The sequence below is a fragment of the Rissa tridactyla genome, chromosome 11 (assembly GCF_028500815.1).
Source record: "Rissa tridactyla isolate bRisTri1 chromosome 11, bRisTri1.patW.cur.20221130, whole genome shotgun sequence".
Taxonomy (NCBI): Eukaryota; Metazoa; Chordata; class Aves; order Charadriiformes; family Laridae; genus Rissa; species Rissa tridactyla.
The window spans coordinates 15,479,572-15,492,053 of record NC_071476.1 but is presented as its reverse complement, the minus strand read 5'-3'; the positions used below and the strand labels follow the sequence as shown (position 1 = coordinate 15,492,053).

The 12,482-nt window shown below is 36.8% G+C and overlaps 1 protein-coding gene across 1 annotated transcript in view; it reads right to left on the bottom strand.

Moving 5' to 3' along the window:
- The window catches only part of TENM2 (teneurin transmembrane protein 2), a 1,855,021-nt gene that overhangs the window by 1,236,463 nt on the left and 606,076 nt on the right, over positions 1-12,482 (bottom strand). Inside the window, exon 10 of the mRNA XM_054217271.1 lies at positions 6,609-6,738. The gene's annotated coding sequence lies outside the window, so the exon portion shown is untranslated. The remainder of the gene's footprint in view (positions 1-6,608; positions 6,739-12,482) is intronic.

Here is a 12,482-nt window from a genome sequence, read left to right as displayed (position 1 = left end):
TATTAACAACAGAATTGTACTTATTCTCACATAGATTCATGAAATCTGAAAGTATGGTCATTCTGATTTTAAGAATACTTCTTATTCGTAACTTAAAACAGCTTTATTATAACAGCACTACTCTAGGGTTAAGGTGCTATATGTGAAAATACCACGCAGAACTTTGTGAAAGGCCTCCAATGGTTAAACAGTAAATGAATGGACTAAAGGGTGAATGTGAGAAGTTTTACATCGCTGAATCCATTCCTCTGGGTGAGGCATCATATGGAAGTCCTCATATGTACTTGGGGGCTATTTATTGATCTGGGGAACTGCATGAAAAGAGTGAAGGAAAAAATAATGTTTTTCTGTCTCAGTTGCTCTTTCCTTAACAACATGGTCAAGTAAGTTGAACTACTTTATCAGCTATTAAAAATGTCTTCATAGGAAGCACATTAGAGCATCTAACTCATTGCTTTATAAAGTAGCTTTTGAGAATCCCATGATGGAAAATTAAATTTCTTAAATTTTTGTTTTATGCTCAAAAAATTTTATTGATTATAGCCACAAGTCCTCCCAGACCAAGATAAAATAAACTACAGATTATACTAATGATACTTCAAACAAAAGTATAAAGTTACCAATGCTCATTATCAGTGCTACCCCAACAATTTAAAATTAGCAAAAGTTAGTTAAGAGGCCTAGTGACTTTTGTTTCCTGAGGTGAACAGAATTTTTCAGATTATCTGTAGTGTGAAAAGTTATGAAGATCAAATGCCACAATGCACTAACCAAATGACAAAATGTAATTTCAATGGATATTGCAGTTGGACAGACACAGAGATATATTTGGTAGACTGTGGTTGAAAGACACTCAGAAATAAGAAAACAGGAAACTGAAACTCTGCACAAGCATAATCTGTCCAAGCCATGACAAAAAGGCATTTGGTTTTACAGCCTGCCCATTCTGATATCTCTACTTTAACTTTACCATGGAAATAAAGAAATAGAGTCACCATTATTTGCTCTCTAAAAAAAAAAGCGGTGAAAATTCTAATAGGTAAATAATACTTGCTCTGGTCATAGTCCTTCCAGTTCACAGACACTGCTAATAAAACAGAGTTATTCTTCTGTTAGCATCACTAGTGGTATATTAATATTTATAGCTTAGCAAGCAGCATAAAGCTAACGATTATTTACGGTGCAGGGGACACAGAAAATGCGGTTAAAAAAAAAAAAATCTAGTTTTCCTGAACAATGGTTCATATATAAAAACACATTTTCAAGTAAGACTGTTCAAGCTGGGTGGAAACATATTCATTATGAAAGTCTGTATAAGATCTGGGAGGATTTATTATTTCCTTCCATCTTTGAATGTATTAGTTCCTTCCAATATTTCCCATGGGAGTGAAGCAGTACCCACAGCAGAGGAAGACAAACTTAGAGACTGTTTAACCTACTTGGACATATATAAACTCATGGGACCATGTGAGATACATCTGAGGGTGCTGAAGGATGTGGCCTGATACCACTGTGAGACTGCTCTCTATCATCTTTGAAAGGCTACAGCAACCACTGGAAGATCCTGATAGGTTTCTGATCACTAGAAAATAGAGGGAAAAGCAGAGAGCAAATCCCACTAAGCACAGTCCTGTCAGCCTTACCTCAGTTCCGGGGAAGGTTACGGACCAAATTTGCTAAGAAACCATTTATATGGATGGAAGGCAAGAAGGTGGTTGGGAGCAGCCAGCCTGAGTTTACCAAGGGCAAACGATAACTGACTGACCTCATCGCTACTAGGAGGAGGTGACTGGCTCTGTGGACGCGGCAAGGTCAGTGGATGTAGGATACCTTGGCTTTCATAAGGCTTTTGACACAGTCTCCCAGTCGTCTTTTCATCAAATTGGTGAGAGACAGGCTGGATAAGTGGACAACAAGGTGGGTAGAGAATTGGCTGGGATATCAGTCTCAGAAAGTCACCATCAGTGCTGGGAAGTCCAACTGGCAACAAGTAAGCACTGGTGCCTCTTAGGGATCAGTATGGGGACCAATACTGGGAATTATCTCCATTAATGAAGGTGCATGACACAAAGTGCACCCTCATCAAGCTTGTGGATGACAACAATTTGAGGGGCTGCAGTCAGTAGGTGGACAGGGCTGCTATTCAGAGGGACATGACAGACTGGAGACACGGCTTGATGGGAACCTACTGAAACTCAGCAACGGAAAATGCTAAGTCTCACTTCTGGGATGTAATAAACCCATGCACCAGGAGAGGTGGGCATTGACTGCTGGGAGGAGTCAGTCAAAAAAGGACCTGAGGGTCGTGGTAGGCAAAAAGCTGAACATGACCCAGGGACGTGCCTCTGCAGCAAAGGCAGACAATGGTATTGTGCGTTGCATTAGCAAGAGTGCAGCCAGCATGTCCAGGCGAGTGATCCTTCCTTTCAATTCAGCACTGGTTAGACCCCATTGTGTCCAGTTCTGGGCTTCCCAATAAAAGAAAAATACTGACACACTGGAATGTGGAGACCACTGAGATGGGTGGGGGCAGGGGAATACATGAAGAGGTAGGTTTGTTCAGCCTTGATAAGAGATGGCCAAGGGGACACATTGCTGTCTGCAACCCGCTGCTCAGAGGATGCAGAGAAAATAGAGAGACACTCTTCTCAGAGGAGCACAGCAGTAGGTCAACAGGCAATAAAAACATGCCGGAACATGGGAAATTCTGATCAGACATTAGGAGAAAACTATTTATTTTTACCATGAGGGTGGTCAAATAAGGGATCAGAATGCCCAGAGAAGTTACAGAGTCTTCATCCTTGGAGATATTTAAGACTCAACTGGACAAGCCCTAAGCATCCCGGTCTAACCAGACCTACTGTGACCAGGGGGCTAGCCTAAATGACCTCCAGAGGTCCTTCTCAAACTAAGTTGTTGTACAATTCTACAAAAGCAAAGGATCTTAACAAAACAAAACAAAAAAAATACTTGTCCCAAACCACAACACCACTGCTAGAATCCCTGCTACTGATCCATCACTTCATTTCTCTTTGTTATTTTTGTTTTCTTGTTTGTTTTCCTCTTTCCTCCAAGTCATCATTGTTATACGAAACAGTAGTCTGAGCCTCTATTATTAAATTAAACATTCCTTTATTCAAATGTAATGAAAAGCTCATTATGACTTTCCAGCTACCAGTGCAAACTGCGTACTTAGCCAAACGGTAATTGTATTGGTCTTCCTTCTATTCCAATATGCTCTGAAACTTGTGTCCCTCAAATGAATAATTACCTACAAAATAATTAAATGTTGCTGATATGGTCTACTCATCCCACTTGTACATAGAAACAGCAAAGTCTGTCTTCCCTGAAATCTATCTCCGTCATGTTGGATAAGCTTACTGCCCATCACAGGGCTGGCATCGATCCCTACTCAATTACAGATGAACATAGCACCATATTAAAAGACAAATAAGGTTTAATTTTAATCACAGGCAGCCTGTAAGTCCATGTTCCATTACAGATTAAAAGAACCAATTATTTTTAAAAGTAAAGATTTAATGAAAGGCCTTACTAATATATAGATGCACTGCTCCCTCTGCATTCTAAGTCAGACTCTGCAGTAATGGTTGAAATTGCTGCAAGCAATCTATGCAAGGCATGGGGATGCATCTTGGAGAAGAATTTTTTTCCTTCAAATCACAAACCCTTCTCAACAGGGTTTCTTTTTTAAGGTTTCTCTTTCAAAAGTGTAAAATCACAGACCATTTATAGACAACAAATTAACTCCACGGCCAGAGTTTTATTTTTACTAAGACAGAGTAAATACAAAATAATTGCATTTAAGCGGACAGAAACTCCACACTAATGAAACCAAATGCTGCTAAAATCACTGCATCCCGGATTCAGAAAGGTAGTTAGGAGCCTAATTCTCATTTTAATTCAATGGGAGTTAGGCACCTACAAACGTCTGAATCTAGAAATTATAGTCTTCCATCTGTAACAACAGGAGCTGGCTTGCATAATTAACTCAGGAATCTGGGTCATCAGAATTTTATTTTCTTGCTATTCATTCTTTAGTACTACTTTCCAATTTTCCTTCTTTATTGAGTTACTATAATGTTTGTGAGACTGTGAACTAATAAAGATGTAGTTATAGAATGCTGTTGATATTAGCTCTGAGAATGTGAAGAGATAAAAGTCTATTTTTAGAGCGACATCTACTCACTGGATAATCAGACAATGGTGTCGACTAGTAGTATGAATGCAATTCCACTAGTACTGAGGAAGTATGACAAGTCATATATACACAAAGATAACATCCCATTTTTTAAAGCTCCTTTTCTATAATGCCATGCTTTTGTTTAGGAATTCTACATTTAAGTTCAATCACAAATGCTTTAAATGTATAGTGAAGTTCTCCATTTTCTAAATTTAAACCTACCTAGGGTTAAAATTAAAGCACTATTTACCAACACAGACATTGTTATATCAATCTTACAACTAGCATTCACAGTTCAAAAAACAATTAATACCAGGACTCCCTTGTCTATAAAGTACCGGTACTTTATCTGGCCCCCTAATCTTTGAGAAAAAGCATACCAGAAAACCCACTAGTTAGGTCTGTAGAATGAGAACCTCAGATAAAAAATGCAGGTATTTCTCAAACTTTTTAAGGATCTCATATCAAAAGATCACTTAGAAGCCTTCTATGATAAACAAAGACTTCGGAAACCTCGCCTACTTATGGTCAGTCCTTCTTGAGTTTATCTTGCTAAATTCCTTTTGGTTTTGTCCTCACCGATGCCTTAAGGAAAAAAAATCTCAAGCTTCTCTACACTTGTTAGACATTCACAAAGAGAATATAGGAAAACAGCAACTCATAACGCAGGTGCAATGAAAAGATTCAGCTTATGAAAAAAGCAAGTGCCTTCATTTTTCAGCTGGAATTCTACGCAGTTTCTCATACACACACCTACTTACACAGAATTAACAGAAACTAGTAATCAAGTCTACCAGGCTTCAGGATAACCAAGGCTTGTGCAGAACTCAGTCCTTACTGTCAGGCTGGAATTCTATTTATTTTTAATTTTTATGCTCTTTAAATACAACAAATTCCAATTTTTAAGTAAACCACCAAATTCTTCCAATATGTTCTGTAGATTTTGTTCTCGTGACGTAACTTAAAAGACACATGAAATCAAGACTTTGTTAAATCCCTGCACGTAAAACCTATGAAAACAAGGTATGACGGAAGGAAACTCCTGTGGTAGCATACCTTTCATTAGCAGTAAGTGGGTATAACAGATTTTTGAACAGAAGTAAGAGTTTTCACAAAAATATTTAGAATGTGCAAAGGTAAAGATCATTCTTTAGCTTGATGAGTTCAAGTCAAGACCTGGGTTACTGGGCCTACCATGATTTCAAGATCCACAGATCTATATTTTGTTATACTGAATTTTAGAAGTGTAGAAACAGTTTATTGCTTTCAAACACCAAACATATTATTGTACATTAGATCTATTTTCACTTCATTTTGGAAACTTTCTAATTCATTGTTATTATTCTAAATTCTGTCAGTGACTTCAATGAAAAAGAAATACATTTATACACAAGAAAAATTAGGGAACATATCCAGTACTTCCAAAAGCCACTTATGTACTTGCTATGCATTCAAAAGTTAAGTCTTGTGCATCGAAAATGTAAGCTGATAGCTCACACTGAACATGTCACCTGCTATATTCTTACTCTAGAAGAATTTCTTCTCATGTTTTCTTTTACAGATTCAAAGGCCTCACTAATGTGTTTTAGCAGAAACCTAGCTAAGTAACTGGCCATGTTGTCTACTAAATCTTTGTATTTATTTTATCTCTGTAAGTAAAACATTCTTCAAAATATGCACTTTTGGGTGCTATATTAAACTACTATAAAATGCATCTTTATAGAGCTCACAGTAACTTTCGCATTCTATGCTGTATTTAGCAGGGACGGTCTGAATTAAGGTATTTTGCAAAAAAGTTAGTCCTCCCTCCCGATTTGTATTTTCAGCAGTGACAAATAGGATTTATGTTATTAGCTATCATGAAAACCGACAAAGCATTTTACACAGACTAATAGATGCCTTTATTCCCACTGTGAATAACAGCACTGAGACACTGACAAGAGATTGTTGGTGTCACAGATGATAATTATGTGCTTGATTCTGACATGGCCTTTCCCAAGGTCTTAGATACCTGAAATTTATGTTCTGGTGCATATATATATATATAATTTTGGGAAAATTCTACAAGCATAGTACTGCAATATGTAGAGATATGCATATATGAACTTTCCATTGAACAATACCTCAACATAAAAATAGTGCACTCAAAGTCTGAAATACTTAATAAAAATGGCCAGCTTTTATAAGCATCATTTTGAAATTAACTGAGTAATTTTGGCTGCATAATCATACCCCTGAAGGGATGCAATAAAATATAAATTTAATCAAATACATTTTTAGAACAGGCTTCAAGATAGTGCATGTACAATTTTGACCCAAATATCTAGTCATGAGTATAATATCAGACCTTTAATTATAATTTCTATTATAATTGTTCTATTGAAGAAAACGTAGCCACTGCACTTACCTGCAATTACGCACACAGAGTCTGTGGAAAGAGTAGATAAAGACTCTCCTGTGAACTGTCACTTCCTGAGCTAATTCACCCAACTGGTTTAATTTCGTTTGCCCTTAGTCTGTCGTTACAGTGATTACATCTAAATGAAAAGACAAGGAAACAACAAACGAAAAAATCACTAGATTTATTATTTAAATTTTATTTTTTACTTTTATTCTTGAACAATCAGAAAGTTAGGGTTACAGAAAACACGTTGTAAGAAAAATTAAGTGTTTTGTACACTTTCTGATGATAGCGTATATGAATATCTTATCTAATTGCTAAAATGTATGGCCTCTCTGAGACTCATTACAATGCACACCTGGTGTTCTGTGATAGGTGCCCTGTATTTTACTTCTAATGCATTGTGATTTATAAGCCCATAAAAAAAAAAGGCTTTTTTGGAATATCTACTGTAACATAGCAGGCTGTGCATCGGCATTAAATACGTTCTTTAGGCCGCAATTTAGAAAAAGTTTTCTGTGACACCGTGATCTGAAGCAAAATACAAATGTTTATTTGAAGTATTCATATGCTAATAAATATACATTACAGTATAATAATATATATCACCTGCTAATATGAACAATTTTCATTGCAATGTAGCATCCACACTGCACTGTGGAGCGTGCGCTGCAGGCTCTGTTAACAGTATCCAAAGACTGGTAGAAAGTTCTGTACAGCATAGATGTGTGCACTCAACAAGCCCACACTTCGCTCATATGACGCCCTATTTATAGAAAGGAATTAATCCCGTAGGTAACGCAATCTCTTCTATTTTATGTATTATGATCTAACAGTATTACATTTTCACATAGCGCACCATTTTTTAAATACAGATGCTATAAACACACTAAAGCTACTCCAGAAAGAAAGTAGGCATAATACTTCTATCAAATGGCCCAGGACTCCCCTCCTCCCATCCAATCCATAATCTAGGTATTTCTCTGGATAACATCCGCTCCTTCTCACATTTTATAATTGCTTCATGCTGCCCAAACGGTCATTTAATAAGCTATATAATACAATTCAACCCATTATAAAATGGTCAAAAATGATCTTCCAGTAAATTCCAAGCCATACAGCGTAATTTCCTGTCAGATATAACGCCAGTTCTTTTGAACATAAACCCTATGTGGAATTTTACATGGAGTCCAAAAATCTATCTCAACCTTGAAAACTAAGGAGTTCTCACCTTAGTCTGCTGGGGAACTAGTAGTATTAAATGCTGGACTACTAAAAAGTACCATAAAATAAATTTCAACCCAAAGCAAAACACAAACAAAAAATTTTTAAAAAGGAAATTTTTTCTTCATATAGAAAGTGAAAATACCACTACATAAAACTTCCAAAAAGGAAAGTAAAATTTTGAAAATTATAAGGAGATTAAATGATAAAAGATATTCTAGAAAATAAGAATAATATCTCTAATCCAGAATAGTACTATTGTATGTAGGATGCTCAGTATTAATTATCGCAGCAACTGTGCAAGCTCTCTGCAGCACTTCGAGGTATTGATTAACCTAAATGGGGTGACCAATACAAAGTTAACTATTACCAAAAATCTTTGAGGCAGTAGTTCTTTCCAGTAAATCCCAAACACTATTTACTCTATTGATTATCCCTTACCCGTGAAAGAGGGTGGTGGTGGTGGTAATCAAGGCATGTATCAATAATTTCATTAATTAATTCAATTGATCACATACAGAAGCAAGAAATAAAGAAAAAACTGGAAAAGTACAAGCAGCACACTCAGCCATGACTCACATGCTGACTGTAAGTATTTTTCCCACCACGTGACTATCTAAGCAGTACTAATGGCATCGGAGCCCCATCTCACTGCCACTACACACAACTGTGATGGGTTCGCTTCTTTCCCCGACGCTGTTGATACATTTATAATACGCATGGTCTAACCACAAACCAATGAATCCTATCCCCTTGGTGATTTTATCTTAGAAAATGTTAGAAAAAAATAATCAAGTATCTTATTTAAAAAAAAAAAACAAAACAGGGATGTTTGGCTCAGTTTCTGACAAATCTGTTCTGCAATTAGAAACCAGCTTGATCACGCAGATGCCTAGCTAACGCTCCTTTATATTCTTTATATAGGAATTTAAGAAGTCCACACCCATTTACACAAGTCCATTTAAAAATTTTGGGCACCAAGGTTTTTTGCTTTCTGCTGTCATTCAAACATGCCTACTTTCATAATTCCATGAATTGTATGTAAAACTTGATACATGCATATTTCAATGTACAGTGCCAGAATTTAGTCTTGTACTGTCACTGTTGATGTAACTTCAGTTTTGGAAACAGAGATAAAAACACTTAATCTCTTTCCCAAACACCTTCCAAGGCCAAGGCTTACCACTGAAAAACTACATGCAACAAAACATCTTTCCAAACCTGCTAAAAACACAGACAGCATAATCACTTTAATGAAGATATGTCTGTTGTCATGTAAGCATTCCAAAGGCTTACCTCTTCATTTAGATAGCAAACCGTATGGACCAGAGCAACAGTATCTTAAGGTAGATTGCTATCAAATGTTTTATCTGTAGAAATCCTAACACATTCAGCACATCAGCAGTGCAAACCACGATGTTAACTACAACAATATGATACCTATTTGCCAAATATGTAATGACTTAAATTGAAATCTGGTCAATATGTTGAGGCTAAATTCCTTACTTCTGAAAAATACATCAGGATTTTTAAAGACATTCATGACCAACATCCATCTTCATATTAGTGCATTACTTCAGAGCATCAACTATGGGGATCATCAAAACTCATATAGTAAGAAGAGCTTTATGGAGCTAAATGATTAATTTTGCATGAGTGTTATGGTAATGTTCTCTAGCTGGGTTTTATTTTTATTATTTTATTTTTATTCCATAACCATTACACTGACAAGTTACACAGTTGAAACTATGATCGTGATTACAGTGTACCTGAGCTACAACATCTCAGCTGAACATAGATTTTTTTTTCTGCAAGAGTTCAAATTAGTAGCACATCTGGACACTTATCTCTTCCCCTAAGAGTGACCAAGACAAACATATATGTTAAAGAAACTTACTTATGTAAAGGTACTTAGCTGGTCACAAAATTTTCTGAACTAACAATATTGGGAAAAAGCATTATTGCAAGGCTGAGAAGCCATGTTACTTGCTGTCCAAATCAGAGTATTCAAATTGATCACTGATCCCATTTACACATTAAAAATACATGATTCAATTGCATGTATTTTTTTCCGTATGTGCAGAAAAGGAAAGTTTTGTCTAGCATCACCCTGGACTCTTGCTGGTATTGGTACTTCACGTGGCAAATTCAGTAAGAAGGATAGCCTTACATACCAAATACTACATACCATGTCATTCTCCTCTCCATTCGAAGAGAGGAGAATGCAACCTCAAGAAATGGATGACACAAAAAGATTCTTTGCCTTGAAAATAGTATCCGTTTTATAGTAACAGCAGGAGTCAGTAACACAGACTGTCAATTATGGGGACAACATACAGCAGCAGCATATCCATGATCACCCACAAAGAAAGCACATAGAAACACGATCTTTAGAGTTTTGGTAAAACAATACCACATAATAGCCCACTAAGAAATGTTAAGTTTCCTTTCTATGAAAGCAAAGTTGCTTTTAAATAAAATCAGATATAACCAGTAGCTGCAGAGGTGGAGAAAGCTCAACAATGTTGTTAGCATTTCTGAATGCTACCAACATCAACAAATTCAAATATTTATGAGGAATAATATAGGGGGAAAAAGTATGCTAGTGTGCCTTTTACGACACACAGATCCATAGGATACAAGAGAATATTAGAAATTCAAAGACTTCCAGTGCCTGACAATAACATAAACAGGGATGTACAAGAAAGAAGTTGAATCTGTGCTACATAATAAACATATTCACATCTCTGAGGCTTAGAGTTATTGATACTGAAAGACTGGAAAATAACAGAATTTCTGAGATAAGCTAGAAGGTTTGATCATTTCTTCTGTAAAATTTGTATATCCAAAGTATTTCACACAAACTCTCACATTTTTATTTTTTTTTGTTCTTGCTTTTGTTTCTTGCTGTTGATAAAAGAAAAGGCTAGCAGTTTATCTACAGCAAGACTTTACAGCTGTAGCAACACTTCTAGGTCATCAGCTTCAGCTAGCCAGGCTGACACAGTAAACTTCTGAATGCCAAAGGCACAGAATCCAAAAATTCCCTTATTTAAAAAAAAGAATGAAAAAATAAAAAAAGGGGAAAGGGGGGGGGCATAAATCATCATCACCTATTCCAATCACAATTCCTTTAGCTACCAGACTATAAATTTTGCAGGAGTAGGAGCTCCATCCTCTTGTGAAGCTTCCACAATACACTGCAAATTTATGAAGGTTTACCGGGAGAGAAAGAAAGAAGCTGACAGAGTGCAAACCTATCTTTTTCAGTCTACAGTGCCTTTACTTGGGAAGCCTGACAGGCTGTGGTCCACATTCAAGGTTTCGATAGTCAATACATATTTTGAAAACAGAGAGTAACCCCTCGTCTTGTAACAAAAAATCGTGGTTACATCTAGGAGATAATTCAGAGCCCTGAGTCCCAAAGGAAAGGCAGCGCATCACTGCAATCTGCAAGAAGGCCACTGTGCTTCACCAAGGGGCAGAGCTGAAAAGAAACTCCAGGTCTACTGAGGGGATTAAGAGCCACTACGGAGCTTTAGGAAGGTCCCCCCAACAGCATGGAAGATATTCTGGCTCCAGGCATTAAATATATAAAAGATGGGTACCACATGGAGGAGTTCTGCAATATCTTGGTCCTTTATTTAGGTGGTTTACTTTTAATTAATTTATAGAAAACAGAAATTTAATGATGAAATGACTTCTAGAAGCGTAAGTATCAAAAATTGAAATTGGAAATGCATGCTTTTAACACTGCAAGTGATTAACCTCTCTTGTAGTTTATTGAGTGGTGTAGTACACTTACAAACTCTGGACATTTCAAAGTTCAGAACTGGATTTGGATCAAAGCACAGCTTTGTATCAAAAAGGAAGTCCTGTGGCTGTGGTATGCAGGATGACAACTGTTGAAGGATCAGCCTGTTGGTCCTTCAGGAATTTTTATTATACAAATACAAAATTGATCTATATGGGAGACCCCTTGGAACACAGTAGAGCTAATACCTCTGTGCAGACGACTGAGTAAAAAACTATAGTCACTGTACAAATTCAGCTTAAACTTAGTTGGCTAGTGAGCTTCAGTAACACTCTGAAACGATAAGATGCAAATGAGACAAACGAATAGGAATGAAAATTCCTAACAAATGGTTTATTTTTTCACCAATTCAGTCCAGTAACAAGGAGGTGATTCAAATTATTCAGCAGATGGCTCAGATGTAAGAACAGCTTGGTGGAAGCAGGACAAGGCTAATTAGAGCATTACACCTGCCCCTTGTCTTCTTTGCTTTAATTCCCAGACCATTCCCTCCTCCCTCCCACAGAGTATATCCAGCCTCTCCATTTTCTCTCTAGAATATCATCTTACACCTCAGCAATGCTCTTTTGCAGTAGCGCACAGCACAGAACTCCTACAGAATAAGCAAGAGATTTGAGCTAAAGAGGAAGCCAGGAGGTGGTGTTACCCTCTTGGCAGGTGCGTTACACTTTTCACTTGCTCTCAGGGAAATTGCTCTTTTGCTATATTCTCAGCTGTTGAAGTTAAAAGCACATGTAAACACCCTATGAATGTTCATGTAGACTGATGATTGTGTTTGCATGAACTACTACCTAAATTAAAATCATGGAAACACATAAGATTGAAGGCCATAGATTTCACAC